Genomic DNA, 6,000 nt, shown 5'->3' with positions numbered 1-6,000 from the left:
TTAGGAGTTCTATAGCCCTCACTGCTCTAGAGGTTTTCTAAATATTTTCATTATCTGATAGAAAATGGTTTTATGCTCAGTATACCATACAAATCTGACCATGAAGTTACTTACCAGGGTAAGTGAAAGGTGTTGGTCTGTGCTTTTATTGCCCTATTTATGAAGTGATTGCTAAACCCAACAGTACCTTATAACCTCATGAATAAATCATGGAATCAGTCACTGTATTTTTAAAAATGTCTGATACTTCTTTCCAGTTTCCAGCATTTGAACATCTTTGGGTGACTGAAATATATAATTACAAGATGGCAAGCAAATAAAGTTATCAGAGCTGGCTTTTGTGGCTCAAAATGCTCACAAGCAAGGGCTTCTCTAAATTAAGGAACTTTGAACATCAAAGCTAATTCATCTGTGTTTACATGTACATACACATATTCATATTTTCATGCTTGCCTGACTAGGAAGGAGTTTACAGTTCTTTTTGAACACAGTGACAGCCTCGCCCTGAGAGGCAAAAATCTCAGCTTTGGAGATGTGTCACAGCTTCTTACCTAGCCCTCCTCTTTGGGCAGTCTTTTGGTCCTGGGAACTGGAAAGTCATACACAGGAGCAGAGCAGGCAGCTTCTCAGGCAGACTGTTGGAGTATTTCCCCCAAGGGGCAATGATAGCACTGCTGACTGCACATCTGGTCCTGCTGCACACTGCCTCTGATGTGGTCCTCAGGCTCCGTCCTGCCCCATGGCATCAGGAGATGGGAACCGTCAGGGATGTAATACAGACTGCACAGCAATACTGAACTGAGTTCATGTTCCTCTTGCCCAATTGAACCTTTAACCTGGCTCTATCTGAGGCTCAAGAGAGAGCAGTGAGATCCTCCTAACATGCAAAGGCAGACTCAGACCCATGACATATGTGTTGGGAAATCTAATGTTGCTGCCAGGACTTGAAAGCTTTCTCATGCTTCCCTTGACACTTACATTGATAATGCCAGCCACTTCCTATTGCATGGTTGAGTACTGCAAGAAAATGACTACAGCAACAAATCTCATTAGCTGCCATGCTAACACAATGCTGCATTAATATTCCATAGACCCACATGCTTGCTTTAAGCTGTGTTTTGTGGCTTTTATTTAAACCTCCACCATCCCTCTTGATGACTGTATTAGTGTTCCAGACAACTGTGGCAATGATTAACAATATCTCAATATAAAACAAGGTGGCAGTGCTCCCCTGGCTTCTTGTGCTACCTCTTCCTAAAGTCATTGACCCTTATTGGACTGTGGCCCTGGGGCTCTCACTGAACCTGGAAGTGCTAGTCATTCCTGCAGGTGGTTGGAAAGGGTGGCATTGGTACTAGTCCTCAAGAACTAATCCCCAACCACTGGGTCCTGCAGTATCACAAAGCTGTGATGAAGGCTATTCCTCTAAGTCAGAGCTCACATATTTGAGAGAGTGAGACCCACTTTGACACCAAAGTATTCGAATGTTGCTCCTGATTAAGCTCCTTTGCAGAACTGGGACAAAACCCTATTTAATATCCTGTGCCTAGGGGGTAAGAATATAGTTTTAAAATCTGCTTTCATTTACTGAAAACAAGTTAAAAATCTCATAATAGGAACGGTGTCTACATGTTGATGTTTGTGCAGAAGATTCCAGCTGGTGAAATCTTTCTTACATGTATGGTGTGTGCTTGGCTGTAAATAGTCTGGTTCTGTAAACAGGGAAATGATAAACTAGTTTTCATTTCAATGCAGTAAAAAGTAAGTTTACATGATTTACCTTGAAGGAAGTGTAAACATTTCCATGCAAATTGGGTCAACCTGGGACTCATTTGAAAAGGATATGGGAGCATTTATTTCTTTGAATGTCGAAGATATCTAACCTAACAAAATGTAGATTCAGTGCTTCTGACAGGCACAGACTGTTCCTTGGAGATCTCATGAACAGTTTCTCTCTGTGTCTGACTTGCCAAGTATAATTCCTTATCCATCCCCAGCACTTGCTGCATTATTTCACATCAGTTCCAATCATGTTTTGAATTGTTTTATGTCTTCTGTACTATTTTGTTGTATACTTCAAGTGCCTGAAAGTAAATCACCAAGACACACCTTTTAATATTTGAAAGGCTGTACATGTGTGTATATATATAGTGCTAGAACTGGATACACAGATAGGTAACTTAAACTTGGACTTTCATATCATGACAGCTTTTGTGCACTTGGTAGTTTTTCAGTCCTTTTCAGATCTGAATTTCTTCTTTGGGCACACTAAATCAAAGTAAAACAGGCACACATTCAGTGAGAATTTTGCATTTGTCATTTTGTTCCCCCCTCTACAATCTAGTGTAAAAACTGTACACTCTAATATTAAATCTAATTACTGATTGGTTTTGGAAGTATTGGCAGCATTCATCCTCTGTCTCTCCGTGATCTTTTAGTGATGATTTTTGTGCTGTATTTTTAAATAGTTTCTGATACATGAAAACCAAATGGACTCAAAATGTGGATAATTCAAAATTTATGAAAAAGGAGTTGTCTTTGTATGTAACATTCACTTATCAAAACATTACAAATGTATAAAAGGCACTTCTCAAGAAACTAATATAATATACGTAGGTAGAAGTATGATTTTCCATGTAAATGAGGAAAACAAACTTACTGGTTGTCTCAAACATATTCTCAGATAATTAGAATTCTATTTTAATTTAGATCATTTCAGTTACTTTTTGATATTACATTAACATTAGGAGGGCAGGATCAGTATGAGAGGTAAATGCTGATACATTTTTCTTAGGGTTCTTCATTATTACTGTCTTTTGTCTTATCTAAAATATCTGTTGACAAAGGGAAATAATGATTCAGAAACCAAGAATGGTTTATACAGCATTTATGTTAAAGGAAAGAACTATTTGGTGTCTAAATTAAATAAATATCTATCTTTGATATTAGTTTCTTCCTATGCTAGTGTCCATATCATGGGAACAGCCTATTACAGCTGTTTGTCTGATTGCCACCTGTATTGGCAGTGTCAGTGGAAAGATATCAAAATGAGTGAATTTATCAACTAAACGAGTCTATCTCCAGTTCAGATTTAAGACATATTGGCAAGGTAATGTGCGTAAACTCCCAGGGGCAAATAGACATTGTATCTGTCATATGAAAATGAAGCAAAACAAAACCAAAACACTAGATCCAAATTTCAGAGCAGTCATTCATGGTAATTTTTGGACATCAGGGAATAAGACTGCAATCTTTTGGGGTTGGGGCAAATTTTTATTTATTTATTTATTTATGGAAATATGGATCCATGGTCAGATATTCTTTTCTGTAGTGAGTCTGATTTATTCTCCTCTGTATTGGAGTGTAGTTCTATAGAATTGGATGAGGCTATTAAGATTTCCCAAGACCTCTCAAACTGTCTGATATTTCTAGACATCTAGAATCTTGGATGAAGTAGGATGAGTCCTGCCCAAACAAAAACTCATAGTGGGAAAATCACCAAGACCAGGGAAATCCAAACATATAGTAGTCTTACTAAAGACAAAGCCTTACACCCAATAAAATGTTAAATGGCAGGATTCACTCTCATGTACCTGCATGCCCACTCTGGCATAGTTACCAGTATTTAAGAGATAGAAAGGAATTAGGAGAGCTTGTAGAATATCCGGTACTTTGATTAAGCTGTGCCTTTGGATTTCCTACTGATGTAGCACACAGGAGCAAATGGACATGTGGTACAATGTTAGAGAGAGAACTTGGGCCCTTGCCCTGTAAAACCTTGGCATGCCCTGAGAAAATATTTTTTTTCTAAATGCTCCTAAAAATCTTTATTTGAGTCAAGATACAGCTTGGGTGGTACAGAAATCCTTAATGGTGGAATGATTATCATAACTTTTTGTAAAGATATTTAGCAGTTTAGCTGAATTCAACTTTTAAATTGCAGGCAAAGGATGCAGGATCAGCAGTACCACTCTTTACCTGCAACACAGACTCTGTAATAAAAATATAAACAAAAAGACAACTGAGCAAATAAGACAAAAAGTACTTTTAAGAACAGTTAATAAGTAGCATTGCAGTTCCTCATCAAGAAATATGTGTCAAGGGAGGCAAAAATACAGAAATGTATGGCCAAATCAAAGGATATATATAGTGCCATATTACATACCACCAGTGAATGATGCTGGTGGCCTGCCTTTATTAAAAAAAATAAATTACACCAAATGCAGAAAGTTTCTGAACTATAGCAATTAGAATTCTAATTTCTAATAAATTAGAAATTAGAAGTTTCTGAACTATAGCAGTTAGTCAAGAAGACTGTTCTTGTTTTCTGGTCTAAAACAACCCAACCATCCTGACTACAGACAGTAGCTCTGTTGAACTATAGATTCTGTGGAGAAACATGGAATAATATAAAAATGGTACAGTCCTGAAGAATTGCTAAGAAATATGTAACAACAAGAAAAAATCATACTCATTTTTTGTTTTCAACTCATCTAAGTGAGTATCTGGAAGGCAAAAGATTTTTGTCTATTTGTGGTCAACAGAAAGCCCAAGTGTAGCTATCTTCCTAATATGTCTGCTCTCATGTACCCTGCTCTCAAAATTTCTAAGTCACATTCATTTTAACAACAAAAACTAAAGAAATATGCACACATGTAACTAAAGTAAAATCATTACCCATGGTTTCCTGCTAGGAGAGATGGAAATCTACCAAAAAAAGAAAAAGTTACTGTGATGTGGGACTTCATTTCGCCTATTGAGACGCTTCAATGAATGTCTTGAATCACTTTCACATGTCTTTAACTATGGTCTCTTGCAATGAATTCTGATTAATACTTCTGTGGTATTTACACCAATCAAGTTTGAAAAAAACTGTTATAAGGAAAAGCCTGTAAAGCAATGTTAATGTGGTGGCACTGCAAGAATCAATATCTTAGTTCAGGGAGTCCAGGCTGAAAAATGTGAGTTGGCATGAAATAGTATTTAGAGCATGCTGTGGTCAATCATACTCACCTCAACATAACTTATACTTGGCAAATATTTATTTGACACTCTGTGAGCAACTTGCTTGTCATGAGCAAGTTTTGTGTGGTTAAAGCAATGGTCCCCTGATGCTGGACCAGGGGCAGGGGCTGCTGGGGGATGTGCTGAAACCACAGCTCGTGGATGCTGCCAGCCCCACGTGCTGCAGGGCGTGGGCACCCCTCTGATGAGTCTCCCTCCCTCTATCACAGCCGTGGCAGCCACTGCCTGCCTTCACTGTGTCACCGCTGGCACCGTCTTTTCTGCCTTTTCTTTTTGTCTAGCGAGTCAACAAAGGCAGGCTTAGAGACTGGGCAAAATCTGACTCTACACAGAAGGCATGTAAAGCAGAATTAGGCAGTTCAGTCAGTGGCCTCTAATTGGCTCTATTTATAGGCCAAATAGTAAGCAACTAACGTGCTGCAGGCAACATTTTGCTGTTGGCTTTTCTTTTTGCTTTTTAATATATACTGGCATAAAGCACTCCAGAAGATCTTACGGGCTGCCAGACTGGGAATTACTGATCTAATGGTTATAGCAGAGATTTCAGAAACAGGACATCTGGTGCTTCTTCCTACTATTCTCACCAGCTTTCTGTGTGACTGAAAGTGGATCATTTCCCTCCTCTCTGTCTTAATTAAGCCACCATCTGTATTATAAAAATATTAAGTACATACTCATCTTGGCCTAAATATTAAGTATTATCATGCTGTTCCTTCATATGAATGTGCATTCTATAAGCAGGGGGTATTTCATAAATAAAACTATTTGAATGTCTTTCTTTTGTTTTGTGCTATGTCAGTTAGATGCTCTCTTCAGATCTGAACATAGTTGATTGTCTCCTATATCTTAAATGATGCTTCTGTCTGACTTAATCAAAGAGTTGTTTCAATGATGATTAGAACTCCTTCATTTGTCTCTAATAGGACCATTTTTAAGATTGGAAAAGCTTCTAGTCCCTCTTCCGTGCAATCAAAC

The sequence above is a fragment of the Anser anser genome (genome assembly GCF_964211835.1).
Source record: "Anser anser genome assembly, chromosome: 1".
Classification (NCBI taxonomy): domain Eukaryota; kingdom Metazoa; phylum Chordata; class Aves; order Anseriformes; family Anatidae; genus Anser; species Anser anser.
This window is presented reverse-complemented; position numbering follows the sequence as displayed.